The 16,043-nt window shown below is 44.9% G+C and overlaps 1 protein-coding gene across 8 annotated transcripts in view; it reads left to right on the forward strand.

The window, feature by feature from the left end:
• LOC132391523 (ankyrin-1-like) overlaps window positions 1-16,043 on the forward strand; it is a 449,124-nt gene that overhangs the window by 408,737 nt on the left and 24,344 nt on the right. The window lies entirely within an intron of this gene.

Raw genomic sequence — 16,043 nt, forward strand, 5'->3', positions numbered from 1 at the left:
TGCTGCAAAGCCAGCTTGACATTAACAGTGGGCCTGACAACTAGGCTTAAGGCGGACCAGCTGCCTGTTAGGCTGAAGGTGAAGGAAGGCTTAAGCAGAAGGTTTGGCATTGAGGATGTGCACTGGACTTTGGAGACAGTATTAGATATTTCTGCTAAGGGAGATTTAGGTGAAAGGATTCTCTCGATGTAGTCCAGAGCAAAGGACTGTTATTTTGATTTTAAGCTGTAAGCTGGTGACAGCGAGTCTGAGACATTAATAGACTGAGAGATGGCCAGGCCGTGTGGATCAGGCCAAATCAGGAGTTGCCTGCATAAACCTAGCATGAAGGGCAAAGTGACGGGAGGAACGTGAGCCCTTCCAGCCGGCCTGACCCAGTCTGCCGTGGTGTCACACTGAATGCTTCCAGATATAGCTGCTGGCTGACGTGGTCTCTGTCCTCCCTGATGAATAGTCTGGGAACTGGGAACTCAGAAGATGTCTGTCCAACTTCACTGTACCAGAGGAGAAAGGACAGTGCTTTGATGACAACTACCAGCTGCAAGGAACTTAGTCTTATTCATTCTGGGGGTGGGCTTGGATAAAGATGTCTATGGTGGAATGTGGACAGTCAACGTGTTGGGCTGAGGGTCTTTCATCAGGATTCTGTCCAGATAAAGGGTCCCAAATTGAATCATGTCCATTTCCTTCCACTGCTGCTGCCTGATCCTTGAGTTCGTCCAGCATTGTGTGCATTGCTCCAGGTTCCAGCATCCGCAGTTGTGGCTCGTGCTTCTGGACGTAGGAATGAGCTCTAACATTATATCTGACCATCCAGATTTATCCCGCAAATATGCTGTTTTGATCCCAGCTGAAGGCTTGGTTGTTCAGAGTTCATGTTCTCAGAGCAGGACTGAGCACTCGATGGCTGTCACTGCAGTGATACAATGCAGAAATGAGACGGCGGGTGCTGGAGCCACAAACAGCTGCTTTTCCAGCTGCCACTCACCTCTGTCCTCATGGTTCCCAGTCTTACTTGCTTTACTTTATCAGACTCCAGCACTGGTAGCCCTTTGTGTTTCTGCTAGTCTCCCTTCAGCAACCCTCTCCCATCGTTTCCTTTCCCCCGCCCATCATGATGCAAATATTTCTCTTCCCCCCCACCCCCTTCTCTGCCTCCATCTATTATTGTCCCAAATCTATCCCTACTCCCCTCCGCTGCCTGGCAGTACCCTGCCCATCATCATGTGCCCCTCCTCAGTCCACCAATCACCTCGCACTCCTTTCTCACCTCTTCCCTTCTTCTCTTTATACTGGCTGCCTCCTGTCTCAGTGTGTGGTAGGTGCGAGGAACACACTGCCAGAGGTAGTGTGGAGGCAGATACATTAAGAATGGTTAAATGCCTTTCAGATTGGCACATATATGATAGAAAAATGGAGGGCTAGGTGAGAGGGGAAGGTTAGATTGATCTTGGAGTAGGTTAAAAGGTCGGCACAATACAAGGCCTTTGACCAACATGTCGGGAAGCCATCACTTTCTACCCAGATACAGAAAAGAAGTCATTTGATTTTATATAGCACTCCAAAGCATTTTAAGATCAAGGAATTGCTTTGTAACGAAGCCAAGTTGTGTTCCCACATAAACACCAGTTTGTTAGTGACCAGATAATCTCCCGTGGTGTTGATTAAGGAGTTAAGCCTGGCCAGTACATGATGGGATAACTCTTCTGCTGGAATTTTCTACTTCTTCCAAGAAAGCAAAGAAAGCCTGATTTTACTGGCTCATTGAAAAGATAGCACATTGGGCATTGATGCAATCCAATGCCAAACCAGAGTTCTGTCATTAAAGCAGCGCACACAAAGTGCCGGAAGAACTCCACAGCAGTCAGGTCTCTGGCGCTAAGTCTGGCTCTGTTGCTCAGAAGGGAAGCGGGGTGAAAAGAGGCGAACTGTGGCGATACAGGATTTGTCTGTCAGGGAGCAGGAAGAAGGTTCTACAGACGAGAATGAGATTCCCGGATGGTTTGTTGCCTCCCAGGTGCCAGGGTCAGGGACATCTTGTATCAGGTTCATACAATTCTTAAGTGGGAGGGTGAGCAGCCAGAGATCATGGTCCACGTCGGTACCAATGACATGGGTAGGATGGGTGACGAGGTGAAGTGAGTACAGAGAGTTGGGTGCTAAGTTAAAGGACAGGACCTCCAGGGTTATGTGGGTTATGTTCTCAGGATTGCTACCTTTGACATATAACCACATAACAATCACAGCACGGAAACAGGCCATTTCGGCCCTCCTAGTCCGTGCTGAACTCTTAATCTCACCTAGTCCCACCTACCCGCACTCAGCCCATAACCCTCCACTCCTTTCCTGTCCATATACCTATCCAATTTTACCTTGTGACACAACTGAACAGGCCTCTACTACTTCTACAGGAAGCTCATTCCACACAGCTATCACTCTCTGAGTAAAGAAATACCCCCTCGTGTTTCCCTTAAACGTTTGCCCCCTAACTCTCAAATCATGTCCTCTCCCCTACTCTCAATGGAAACAGCCTATTCACGTCAACTCTGTCTATCCCTCTCAAAATTTTAAATACCTCGATCATGTACTAGTGAAGCCAGAAAGAGGAAGATCAAACAGTTTAACACGTAGCTAAGGAGATGGTGCAGAAGGAAGGGCTTCAAATTTTTGGATCATTGGGCTCTCTTCCAGGTAAGATGGGACCTCTACAGAAGGGATGGTTTGTACCTGAACTGGAGGGGGGGGGTGCGGGGGCTAATATCCTAGCAGGAAAGTTTGCTAGTGAAATGCGGGGGAGGGGATTAAACTAGAGTTGAAGGGGCATGAGAACCAGAACACCAGAACAGATAGTTCAGCGGCTGTGGAGAAAGATGTTAAGCCTACAATGGCAGGAATCAAAAGGTTGAGCATGGTGGGACTAATGTTCTGAGCCCCAAACGTTTCAATGCGAGGAGTGTTGTAGGGAAGGTGGATGAGCTTGAGGCATGAATCAGTACGTGGAATTATGACGTTGTAACCATTAGTGAGACTTGGTTGCAGGAGGGGAAAGACTGGCAGCTTGGATTAGAGTGAGGTGTTGCACTTTGGGAGGACCAGTCGGCGTGTACCTTACACAGTAAGTGGTAGGGCACTGAGGAGTGCAGTAGAACAGAGAGATCGGAGGATACAGATCCATAATTCCTTGAAAGTGGTGTCACTTGTAGACAGTCTTTAAGAAAGCTTTTGACATATTGACCTTCATAAATCAATGTACTGAGTACAATAGTTGGGATGTGATGCTGTAATTGTATAAGGCATTGGTCAGGCCTAATTTGGAGAGCAGTTTTATTCACCTACCTACAGGAAAGATGTAAGTAAGATTGAAAGAATGCAGAGGAAATTTACAAGGATGTTTCTGGGACTTGAGAACCTAGATTATAGAGAAAGGACCTTATTCCCTGGAGTGGAGGAGAATGAAGGGAAATTTGATAGAAAGTTATGAGGGGTACTGGTATGGTAAATGCAAGCAGGCTTTTCCCCCTGAGGTTGGATGAGATTATAACTAGAGGTCATGGTTTAAGGGTGAAAGGTGAAATGTTTAAAGGGAACATGAGAGGGTGGTAAGAGTATGGAACGAGCTGCCAACAGAAGCGGTGAATGTGGGAGTCGATTTCAACACTTAAGAGAAATTTGGATAGGTACATGAATGGAAGGAATATGGAGGGGCTGTGGTCTGGGTGTAGGTCGATGGGATAAGGTAGATTAATGGTTTGGCACAGACTAGATGGACTGAAGGGCCTGTTTCTGTGCTGCGGCATTCTATGACTGTGACATTCTTACCCACTTTTGACCATAGGTTCAGCTGGCTCACTGGAGTCAAAGTGGAATTTTGTTGTTCATGTCTCCCTTCAATGTGAAATGGCTCCCATTGTAGGGGAAGCGATCTGTGTTTGTCAGGATCCCATTATGGACTATTGAAGTTAGGGTGTGATATTGTGCAGGGGGGCCGGTTGTTAGAGGTAATTGGGTCAACTCTTTCCCTCATGGTGCCCAGTGACTGGGCTGAGAGACACCTGCTTACAGAGGCGACTGCTGTGGCAATCCATGTCTCTGAAATGTACCCAAGGGCAGGAGACCGTGCCCCTTGGTAAACCAGGAGCTTCATGCCAGGTTTCAGGTTTTGCTCACCGATGCCCCATCAATAACTCACTCTGAGACGTGAAGGCGAGATATCGGCTTTTATTGACTGGAAGAGGGAACAAGCAGGGAGCGACCACCATACTACATCCTGAAGACTGAGAGGCTGGGCTCAGGCCTCGATCGCCTTTATACAGGGGTCTGTGGGAGGAGCCACAGGAGCAGTCAGTGTCCAGACAGGTATATGTAGTTCACCACACTCACAGTGCTGGTGCTCATTGATTCTGATCCTTCTGCAAAAGGAAAAAAATCAATTTTTACCACATTGCCCATGTCCTGAGGTTGACCAAAAGCACTTTGTTTTTGCAGACTTTGAATATAGAACAGTATTGTACAAGAACAGGTTCTTCGTCCCACAATGTCTGTGCTAACCATGATGCCAGTCCAAACTAATCCCACCTGCCTGCACATTGCCATATCCCTGCATTCTCTGCACATCTGAATTTACTCTTAAACATTGCTATTGTATTTGTTTACACCCTTTCTGTCACAGCATCTTCCAGGCATCTATAACTCTTTGTGTTTAAAACAAAAATTTGCCTCGTAAACCTACCGCCCCCCCCCCCCCCACACCTTCAACCTGTGCCCTCTAGAATTTGATATTCCTACTCATGGAGAAGAACTCTGACAGTCTACCCTATCTGTGCCTTTCAGAAGTTTTATAAACACCTGTCACATCTCCCTGCAGCCTCCAGCACTCTAGTGAAAACTGTGCTAGAAAGGGTGGCACAGTAGCGTAGTGGTTAGCACAACGCTTTGGAGTACGGGAAATTCGGGTTCAATTCCCACCGCTGCCTGTAAGGAGTTTGTACATTCTCCCCATAATTGCATGGGCTTCCTCCTGGTGACCTGGTTTCCTCCTACAGTCCAAAGATGGACCACTTGGCAGGTTAATTGGGCATTGTAAATTATCCCGTGATTACGCTTGGATTAAATCAGGGGATTGCTGGGCATTGCAGCTATTCCACGCTGTTTCTCAGTAAGTAAATAAAAAACAGGTTTGTGCAGCCTCTCCTCACAGCTAAGACAATGAGTTAATTCTGAAGTTCGGTCATGTGGGAAATGGAGCAGACGACAAGGCTATCTGATCTCCCTCAGACGTGGGCTGCTTTTCATTCACTGGAAGATGGAAAAGCACTTGAACTGGTACTCTGAGCAAACTCTCCTATTGAAACTCCCTTAGAGTCGAGTTCCAGTAGTCACTGTGGAAAACATGAAACAGGATTCCATTGCCCAGCACCAGCACCTGACTCCAGAGGTGCTTGTGCAACCACTCTTTAGTGAAGTTCAGCGAGGCTATATTTATTCTTGTGGAAATCCAGTGATGTTTACATCAGGAAGATATTTGAGCTTTATCCATCGGTAAATGTTATATATCAGGAATCAAAGTAATGGAGTGTTTCCCTATGGACATCACCTTGAATGGTGTACTCACCATACACAATATCTTACACTGATCGTATGTCCTTTTGCATCCAGCATTAAAAGCTTCATGAATCCAGTTTCTTCCTGCCTTTTCTATGCAAACACTTCACCCATTTTCACTGCTTTGGGGTTCATAGGTATTGTGTAAAACGAGGGCTGTTTTAGTCTATCATGCCCTGTACTTTCATGATTCCCCATGACATCAAAGGAACCTATTTGGCTCATTGAGTCTATGCCAACTTACAAAGCAATCCCACTCCCCCAGTAATATTCTCTGAAATATATTCTACCTGCATTCCCATCAACTCTACAAGCCATCTCAACACAATTTACAGTGGCCTACCAACCCGATAGGTCATTAACCTACCAACCTGATATTCAGATTCAGATTTATGTATCACATGTACACAGATCTGCACACTGAGACCTGATAAAGGGTCTCGGTCCACAACAGGCGTTCCCAACCCCAAGTCCACTGACCCCTTGCTTAATGGTATTGATCCATGGCATAGAAAAATGGATAGAAACCCCTGGCCAAAACATCAACTGTTTATCACTCTCCATAGATGCTGCCTGACTTGCTGAGTTCCTCCACCACTTTTGTGTATGTGTGTGTGTGTGTGTGTTACTCTTGAATCTAATGCAAAATTCCCAACTTTTTTATGCTAACCATGGACCAATATCATTAAGCAAGGGGGTCCATGGACCCCAGGTTGGGGACCCCCGATCTAAAGAAAGACATATAGCTTGATCTGGCTATGTTAGATTGGGAAAATGATTTTAAAGAGTATGTACTGAACAAGTAATGACTAATCTTTAAAGAAATGTTAACTATCACTTGTTTAATACTGTGCATTTTGTATTCACTTACATGTAATATCTATGCACTTAAGTCAAAGAAGACAAGTAGTCTAGCCAATGGAAATCAAGAGTTGAAGAAAATACTGAAAATATTGCTAAAAAAAAGCAGTAAGTTTGAGGATATAGAAAAAATAGAATTACAAATAATCCAAGTAAATTCATTATTAAAGTATAGATGTGTCACCATCTACTACCTTAAGATTAATTTTCTTGCAGGCATTTACAGGAAAATAAAGCAATACAACAATTTATGAAAATCTATACATAATCAAGACTGACAGTCAGCCAATGTGCAAAAGAAGACAGATCGTGCACATAAAATATAAATAAATAATACTGAGAGCATGAATTGTAGAGTCTATAAGTTGTAGAATCAGTTCAGAGTTGAGTTGAGTGAAGTGATTCATGCTGGTCCAGGAACCTGATGGTAGAAGCGAGTGTGGCCTGGGTGGTGGGGGTCCTTGAAGTTGGGTGTTGCTTTCTTGCGGCAGCACTCCTTGTAAATGGTGGAGAGAGCTCTTTGTCTGTGATGGACTGGTTTGCATCCACCACATAATGAATGAAGGAAGAGATTTGGAAAAGTTAATGCGGTTCCCTGACAGACTGACACAACCAAAAATATATAGAGATGAGGTTTCCAACCTGGGGTCCATGGACCCCTTGGTTAATGGTTGGGGTCCATGGCAGAAAAAGGGTTGAGAACCCCTGATATAGAGGGATAATGGGCTGGCAGAGGAACAGACATTTGTATCTGTGTTCACAGAAGAAAATCTCCCAGAAATAGTGGAGGACTGCACCTCTTCTGGGGGTATGTTGGTGCCCTGGTGTCCTTGGAGAGAGAGCATGCGGTCACCATGGTACAGTGGGGGATTTCTAGCCCCTCAGGGAATTGACTGTATTAGACCATAAGACAAAAGAGCTGAAGTCAGCCATTTGGCCCATCGGGTCTGCTCCGCCATGTCATCATGAGCTGATCCAATCTCCCCTTTAGTCCCATTCCCCCGCCTTCTCACCATAACCTTTGATGCCCTGACTACTCAGACACCTATCAATCTCTGCCTTAAATACACCCAATGACTTGGCCTCAACTGTTGCCCATGACAACAAATTCCACAGATTCACCACAGTTTTATAACCACAAATTTTATAGACAGTAATAATCATATTTTAATTTGAATTTGTTCACTGTCTTGTAAATACTTGATGGTTGTATTTGCAAAAAAAGGACCATAAATGTGATAGATGGTGAAGTAATGAATCCACCTCATCGTACACGTGGACAGTTTAACACGCTTACAACAGCAAGATAGAAGCTGTCCTTAGGCCTGGTGATGCGTGCTTTCTGGCTTTTGTATCTTCTGGTTGGGTTGAGTTGTTCTCTGATCTTGGCAATTCATTTCCAAATGTTTTGGCATCATATGTGGAGACGTCATCGGTGCACTGTCCACTTGAGGCATGTCCTCCAAACGCTTGGCCTTCCTATTATTATCAAACAGTTGACTGGTCATTATTATGGAAGCTCAATTGGGATGTTGGGAGGGAGTCTCATCGCTGGTTGATCACGGATTTTGCTACGCAACCAATCAGCGCTGAGACTTCCTCTCTATGTCACAATGGAGTTTCCATGCCGACAACCAATCAACTGATTGATCAGTCTATCAGTATTCAGAGGACATGTCGCAAGTGAACAGCGCACTGATGACGTCTCCTCATATGGTGATGAAATGTTTGCAAACGGATTGCAGAGATTGGAGAATAACTCCACCCAGCAATCAACCAACCGAGCTACACATCTTCCGAGTTTTTTTTTATTTTCCGACTGATAGCAGATGGGAGAAGACGGATTGTCCGGGGTGGGTGGTTGATTTACCAAGGGGGCAAGTACAGACAGAGTCCATGAAGGAAAGTTTGGTTTCCATGATAGAGTCGGAGAGCTCTAGAGCACTGGAGAACAGAAAAAGTCCCTTTGACTTATCTAGTCCATGTCAACCTATTACTCTGCCTAATCCCATTGGCACCGTACCTGGACGATAGCCTCCCATACCCCCACCTGCCCATATACTTATCAGAGAAATACATCAGATCATTCAGAAAGTGATAATACTGAGCAGAGACAGCATGGATATATGAAGAAGAAATTATAACTGACAAATTCATCAGTGTTTTAGGGTTATATTGAGCATGGCAAACCGGAAAACAAGCTGTTGTGCATTTGGACATTTCATCAGTACCAAATGAGAAGTTATTAACAAAATTTGAACATACAAGATGGCGGGTCATCCACTTTAGTAAAAAAAATACACGAAGGTTGTGCACTTTTCAAGTGTGATAGTTTGAAAAGGTTTGGTGTTCACCATGATCTGGGTGCTCTTGTACACAAATGATGGAAAGTTAATGCTCAGCAAGCAATCAAGAAAGTACTTGGCATGTTGGCCAATATTGTGAGGGGATTTCATATTCCAAGGGGATCAGAGATGACCTGCCCAGCTATCTAAGGCTCTGTTGAGGCAGCATCTGGATGAGGGGTTCTGAGGAAGCTTCTCAGCCCAAAACATTGACTATTTACTCTACTCCATAGATGCTGCCTGACCTGTTGAGTTCCTTGTGTATGTAGTCTGGAATATTGCTTATTAGTTTGATCTCTGTGTCATAGCAAGGGTACTTTGATTACTGGATGAGCACATGGAAATCACCAAACAGCTGGAATCAGCAACATTTGACTAGCATTTGTCATGATAGGGTGAGTAGCCTGCTTTCTATGCTGGAAATTTCAAGCTTGGACCACGTTCGGAAAGAAATTGCACTAAATAAATGTCTCTAATGGAAAAACTCGCAAGTCTGTCAGTTTTTATATTCGTTCAAGGGTTTGGGCTTCACGGACAGAGACAGTGCTTAGTTACCCATTCCTCGCTACCCTTGAGATGGTGGTGAGCTGACGTCTTGAACCGCCACAGTTCTTGGGGTGTGGGTATAATGCTGCTAGGACTTTGACCCAGAAATAGTGAAGGTTCAAAAGCGGAACCCCTGACAAGGACTGCATATGATGTGTTAACATTAGCAAAGTTCTGTCACTAGCTCCGCTTTCCCTTAGACCAGTCACTCTATTGTACACTCAGTAGCCACTTTATTCAGTACAGGAGTGGAACCCAGTGTGGTCTTCTGCTTCTGTAGCCCATCCACTTCAAGGTTCGATGTGTTGTATATTCAGAGATGCTCTTCTCCATACCACTGTTGTAACGTGTGGTTATTTGAGTCACTGCCACCTTCCTGTCAGCTTGAACCAGTCTGACCACTCTCCTCTAATCTCTCTCATTAACAAAGCGTTTATACCCACAGAACTGCCACACATTGGGTGTTGTTTTTTTTTGTTTTTCACACCATTCTCTGTAAACTCTAGAGTCTTGTGCATGAAAGTCCCCGGAGATCAGCAGTGTTTCTGAGATACTCAAACCACCCTGTCTGGCACCGACAATCATTCCACAGTCTAAGTCACTTAGATCACTTTTTTTTTAATTTTGTGATAAGAAGGCCCTTCTGGTCCTTTGTGCCATGGCAGTCTAGCAACCCCCAAGAACTCTGATTAAACTTGAACCTAATCATGAGACAGTTTACACTGACCAGTTAACCTACCAGGCACATCTTTGGACTGCGGGGAAAAGGCCCAAACGTTCCAGCAAGAGGACGTACAGACTCCGTATAGATGATGCTGGAAATGAATCCCAAACTCTGGAATACCCCGAGCTATAAAAGCATCATGTTAACCACTGTGCTACTGTGGTCCCCATTCCTTCCCATTCTTGCATTCGGTCTGAACAAGAGCTGAACCTCTTGACCAGTTCTGCATGCTTTTATGCATTGAGTTGCTGCCACACGATTGGCTGATTAGATATTTGCGTTAAGGAGTAGGTGTACAGGTGTCCCTAATAATGTGGGCACTGAGTGTGTATCAATACTCAACGTCCCCGAGCGAGTTCTGTCTGGAGCTCTGACTGGAGGCTGCATAACAGTTGCTCACAGAGATCAAATGTCCTGGGAGCATTCCCCATATGCTGACAGGGATTTAGCGGCAAGAGCGAAGCACCTAAAATTAACCTGTGTGCTTGCAGCCGTCCTTTGATTTTGGTGGCCATGCAGCGGGAGGATGCTGACACTGTTGAGTGAGTTCCTTATTAGCCTGGTGCTGCTTGGCTTTTTCCTCGTCAGCTGTCAAAATGTCTTCCAAATTGTGTCCAACACTGTGCAATTTGTGCTGAAATACATCCACCAGGAGCTAGACAAGGAGCTCGGGGAGAGTGAGACCAGCTCCGACGATGAGGAGATCGTCACTACCAGGATCATCCGAAGGAGGCTGATTGTTAAGGTAGAGCCTGGATTGTAGTGTCTGCCCCCTAGTCGGGGGGCTTAGGTAAACTGCCTGGTTGCATGTTGGTCTTGTTTGCCTGGTGTGTGTGTGTTGTGGAGGTGCAGAGTGCTGGTGACAATGATCTCTGTGAAGCAGCCGCACTGCATGGCTTTAAGTGGAGCAAACACAAACGATGCCCGAAGGTGTTGATTTTGAAAAGTCTCCCCTATGTGGGAAATCAAAATATGCATGTCTGAAGGACAAGCAATCTGCCGGAGGAACTCAGCCGGTCCAGTAGCATCTGCGAAGGGGGAAGGGATCGGTGTCTTTATCAGGCCAAGATGCTACATCTGGACTCAGCTGCTGCTCGAAGCATTCAGTTCCTCCAGCAGGTTGTTTGTTGCTCCTGATTCTGGTATTTGCAGATTTTTCTGTCTCCATTTGACAAGAAATACCTGGGATTGGAAGACGCTGTCTGACTTTATATACATATGTATATGAGAGAGAGAGAGAGAGATGGCAGCTTACACATTGACAGTATGCAATGGGTGAGATCCAAGCAGGCTCTGTTACAGTTAAAGGCACAGTGCCTCATGCATCGAGTGCTAAAGGTGAGGGTTCATGTGAAATTTGATGAGTCAGTAGTGAGTTGGATTGAAGCCTGGAGCTCTTGTGAGATTTTTTTTAGCCCTGAAGCTGGCATGGCACTAGAACTGAGACCGGAACCACAATGGGACAGTGACCTCACTGGGAATGGTGCTGCATTGTAAAAAGAGCCACACGTCATCCATTGGAGACATCGGCCTGGTGATCAGATCACAGACTTTAAGATCCGAGTTAACTGCAGGACATCCGAGCTCCATTTTAAGTGCAACTTGCAGAACTCAAGAACATGGCGCCAACAATCACACACCGCCACGTAACCATGGCGACAGAGGGCTTCTAATGGACAGTGAGCAACAGCTCAAGCAACTGCAACTCCAGCAAGTGAAAGCCTGCTCTGGTCCAGGAAACTATTCCTTGCTCGTCAGTGTTCCTGCAGCACTTACTTGGAGCAAGTAAGAGTTTAGTCAGAGATATGCTACTTCTGTCATACATACACACCTGGACATCTTGAACACACCTAAAAAACATATCTGGACACTTCCATTTGGAATTGGAAAAACACGTAGGCAACTTCATACACATCTGGACAACTTCATACACACCTGGACAATTTCATACACACCTGGATATCTCCCAAACACACCTGGACACCTTCATACGCAACTGGAAAAACAGACCTAGACAACTTCATACACACCTGGACACCTTCATATGCAACTAGAAAAACCCTCTTGGGCAACTTCATACACACCTGGATATCTTCATAAACACCTGGACACCTTCATACACACCTGGAAAAGTAGACCTGGACAACTTCTTACAGATCTGGACACCTTCATACACAACTGGAAACGTATACCCGGACAACCACATCTGGACACCTTCATGCGCAACTGGACAAACAGCCCTGTCACCAAATTTGGTTCTGCTGTAGCAGAGTTGGAGGTTTGTCAAATGGTGGAGGTGCATTTTTCCCATGCCAGAGGTATCTTTTCCCCTCTCCCCGACAGCGGACAAGTTTGCAATCATGATTTCTCTAGTGGAGTTTAAGTCAAGTTTGTTGTCATATGCACAAGTACAGTGAGGTTCAGATATAAAGACAATCTTGCTTGAAGCAGCATGGCTGCACAGACAACACAAAGAACATAAATTCTACATAAGCTATGCAAGACAATGAAGAAAAAGACTTTGGAAAACAAGACATTAGTGCAATAAACACGCAGATATATATTGATTAGGGCAGCACAGTAGCATAGCAGTTTGCACAATGCTTTACAGCATAGAATATAGAATATTATAGAATAGTAACTCTAATGGGATCAATGAAAGATCAACCAGAGTGCAGAAGACAACAAACTGCGCAAATGCAAATATAAATAAATAGCAATAAATAACAAGAACTTGAGATAAAGAGTCCTTAAAGTGAGATCATTGGTTGTGGGAACGTCTCAGTGATGGGGCAAGTGAGTGTAGTTATCCTCTTTTGTACAAGAGACTGATCATTGTGGGGTAGTAACCGTTCTTAAACTGGGTGGTGCGAGCCCTGAGCCACCTGTACCTCTACCTGATGGCAGCAGCGAGAAGGGACCATGGTCTGGGTGGTGGGGATCTCTGATGATGGATGCTGCTTTCCTATTTCAACATTTCATGTAGATGTGTTCAATATTTGGGTGGGCTTTATCCGTGAAGCACTGAGCTGAATCCATTATCTTTTGTAAGATTTTCCATTCAAAGGCAACATGCAAACATTAGGCACAAGTAACTGTTATATACATAGACTGATTATATGTGCATGAAGTACACTAGGTAATGTGTATGTAGTGGAGGGGTGGGTGAAGTTGTTGATTGACCTGCAAGCTTGTGGCTCTGCAGTCTTGTTGGGCTCCCCATCAACCCCAACTTTCCTTGCCATTTCTTTGCTTACTTCCTCTTTGCCCTTTGAAGCATTGGATCAAGGGAGAGATCCCAATGCCTGTGTGATGGCAGCTTTAACAGCTTGTGTGTTTACTAATGAACAGAATTTGAATGGAGTTTCAAGAAAGACACACATCCCAAGCGACGGCTTTTGGCCATTAGTGTTCTGATGTCGGCTGCTAATTGTTACAACATTCAACTCCTTGAGTTCAAGACAAACTTTATGGATGTCTGAGAATAAAAATATGCTTTGTAATTTGTGGTTTCCCTTGGATCAGATATCGAGAGGAACCAAAAGGGAACGATTCCAGCCAATAACTTAAAACTCCGACTTAGAATTCTGTACAGCTAAATTTAACATTGTGAAGTAAATAGTAAAGTATATTGGATTTCTGTAAGTGTGGCACTGCTTTTAGAACTTGTAGATTAGTTGAAGCTAGTGTAAATATTGCAACGATTATTCAAATTGTTGAATCTCGAGTGACTTCAGCAATCATACAAGAGTGTGAGTATGTTCAATATAATGACAGTGATAGTTTTGTCACTTTGCTTCCAGTGTAAACTATAACACATGCATGTTGGAACAGACTCAATGGGACAAATAGTCTAATCCTATTCCTATGTTTTATGGTCTTACAGTCGTATGTCACGCTATGTGTGTGATAACCTCTTCAAAGTTCAAAGTTTATTTATTATCAAAGTGTGTCTCCTTACAGGCAGCCAAAAAACCAATAGAACCTATTTCAAAAAAGAAAATCGTCAAACCCCCAATATGCAGAAAAAAAACAAATTGTGCAAACAAGAGTAAGCAAGTAACATTCGGAACTGAAGTTCATGAAAATGAGTCCTCAGCCACAAAGGCTGTCACCACTGCAGCCAATTCAGCAGCCTGATAGTTGCAGGCCACAGCCTCAGTTCAGCGCAGAGATGAGTAAACCCTGTGAAGCAGCGAGCTGAACTGGCTTGTCCCTCACCTCTGGCCCCAATACCCTTACCCTTACAACCTGGACCAACACTTAAATTTTCCAAACCTCAGGTCATTCCTTGTTCTCGGACCCAGGCCCCGCTGCTTCGATACGCTTTTGGTTCAGGGCCCCACTGCCTCGACACCCTCTCAGGCCTGGGCCCCGCTGCCTAGATTTGGCCCATACCCAACCTTTCCAATTTGGTCCAGCGTTTGAATCAATCAAAGCTTGGGTCTTTCCTCACTCTCAGGCCCAGCCAACTCAAGCCTGCATCACCTCTGCTCGCTTTGCTTTGGTCTGGCCATATTGAATCGCCTCCAAGTCCACTTCAGCAGTGGCAAAACATTGTCTCACTCCCCACTCTGGTGCCTGGGCCAAGCCACCTTGATTCACCCTGTATACATCACGCCACAACTGTCCTACACCTTTGAGACTTCAGTTCACACCACAAAAGCACCAGGTCATACAGGTGGTTCAACGGATCAACTCCGAAAGGCAAGTTACAGGCTATTGATTGCAGTGATCGTATCTAAGAAAAAGTGTGATTAACACAGTTCTTTTTTGTTCGCCGCTAGCAAGTCATCGCTTTTTCTGATGTGCAGTGCAATGTAAGATTACGTAGAACAAGAGGTTCCATTGTATGTTTATAGATCCAGAGCAAGACGAAATAGTGAATACTCAGCAAGTTGGGCGAAATCTGTGGAGTCAGTCAGAGGGGAACAATCTATTTTAGGTGTATAACCTTTCACCAGGGGAATCAAGGAAGCCTCTCTCCTGGATTTAATTTAAAAGTGATCACTTGATCTACGAGCTTATATTTAGAACACAGAACAATTCAGCATAGTACAGGCCTTTTGGCCCACAATGTTGTGCCGACCCTTAAACCCTGCCTCCCATATAACTCCCCACTTTGAATTAGTCCATATACCTGTCTAGTAGTCTCTTAAATTTCACCAGTGTATCTGCCTCCACCACTGACTCAGACAGTGCATTCCACGCACCAACCACTCTCTGAGTAAAAAACCTTCCTCTAATATCCCCCTTGAACTTCTCACCCCTTACCTTAAAGCCATGTCCTCTTGTATTGAGCAGCGGTGCCCCTGGGGAAGAGGCACTGGCTATTCACTCTATCTGTTTTTCTGTGGTAAAGACAAGTTCTGGTTATCTGCCTACAGGAAAAATATCAATAAGATTGAAAGATGAGGATGAGATGAGGCCTCCGTTGGTCAGGGTTGAACATGGATATTGTGTCCTAGCTGTCTTGGTACAGAAGCAAACTTCCCCCTCTCCATGCATCTGATGAACCCAAAGGAACGGCAGAGACTGATACAGTTTGGTACCAGCAGCATTGCAAGAGTTGCCAGACAGCGTTGAACTCCTTAGGGAGTCCAATTCTGGATTTTTCTCTCAGGGTTCACTCCCAAAGCCTTTCCCATGAGGGGGTCTAACCACAAGGCAGCGGAGGTTTGAGATCAGAGTTTTCCTTCTCGTAGATGAGCTGCCAACCACAGCTGATGAGCCCCATCTGCCCAAAGTGACTGGTTTTACAGTGCTAGTAGCCCGTCTCTCCTATCAGTAGTAACTGTTCCACCAGGCTTAGTAGCTAAGCCAAGTATGAAGGCCAGGAGCTGGACTTGGTTGTCAGGGGCTATTAGTGGTGCACACCATTGGGAGCATTTAATATATAGTGAGAGCTTGTCTCCATTACCACCCTGGCAATAACAACCATACAGAACCAGGCTCAGCATTACTCT

This window comes from Hypanus sabinus, chromosome 1, assembly GCF_030144855.1.
Source record: "Hypanus sabinus isolate sHypSab1 chromosome 1, sHypSab1.hap1, whole genome shotgun sequence".
In the NCBI taxonomy this organism is placed as follows: Eukaryota; Metazoa; Chordata; class Chondrichthyes; order Myliobatiformes; family Dasyatidae; genus Hypanus; species Hypanus sabinus.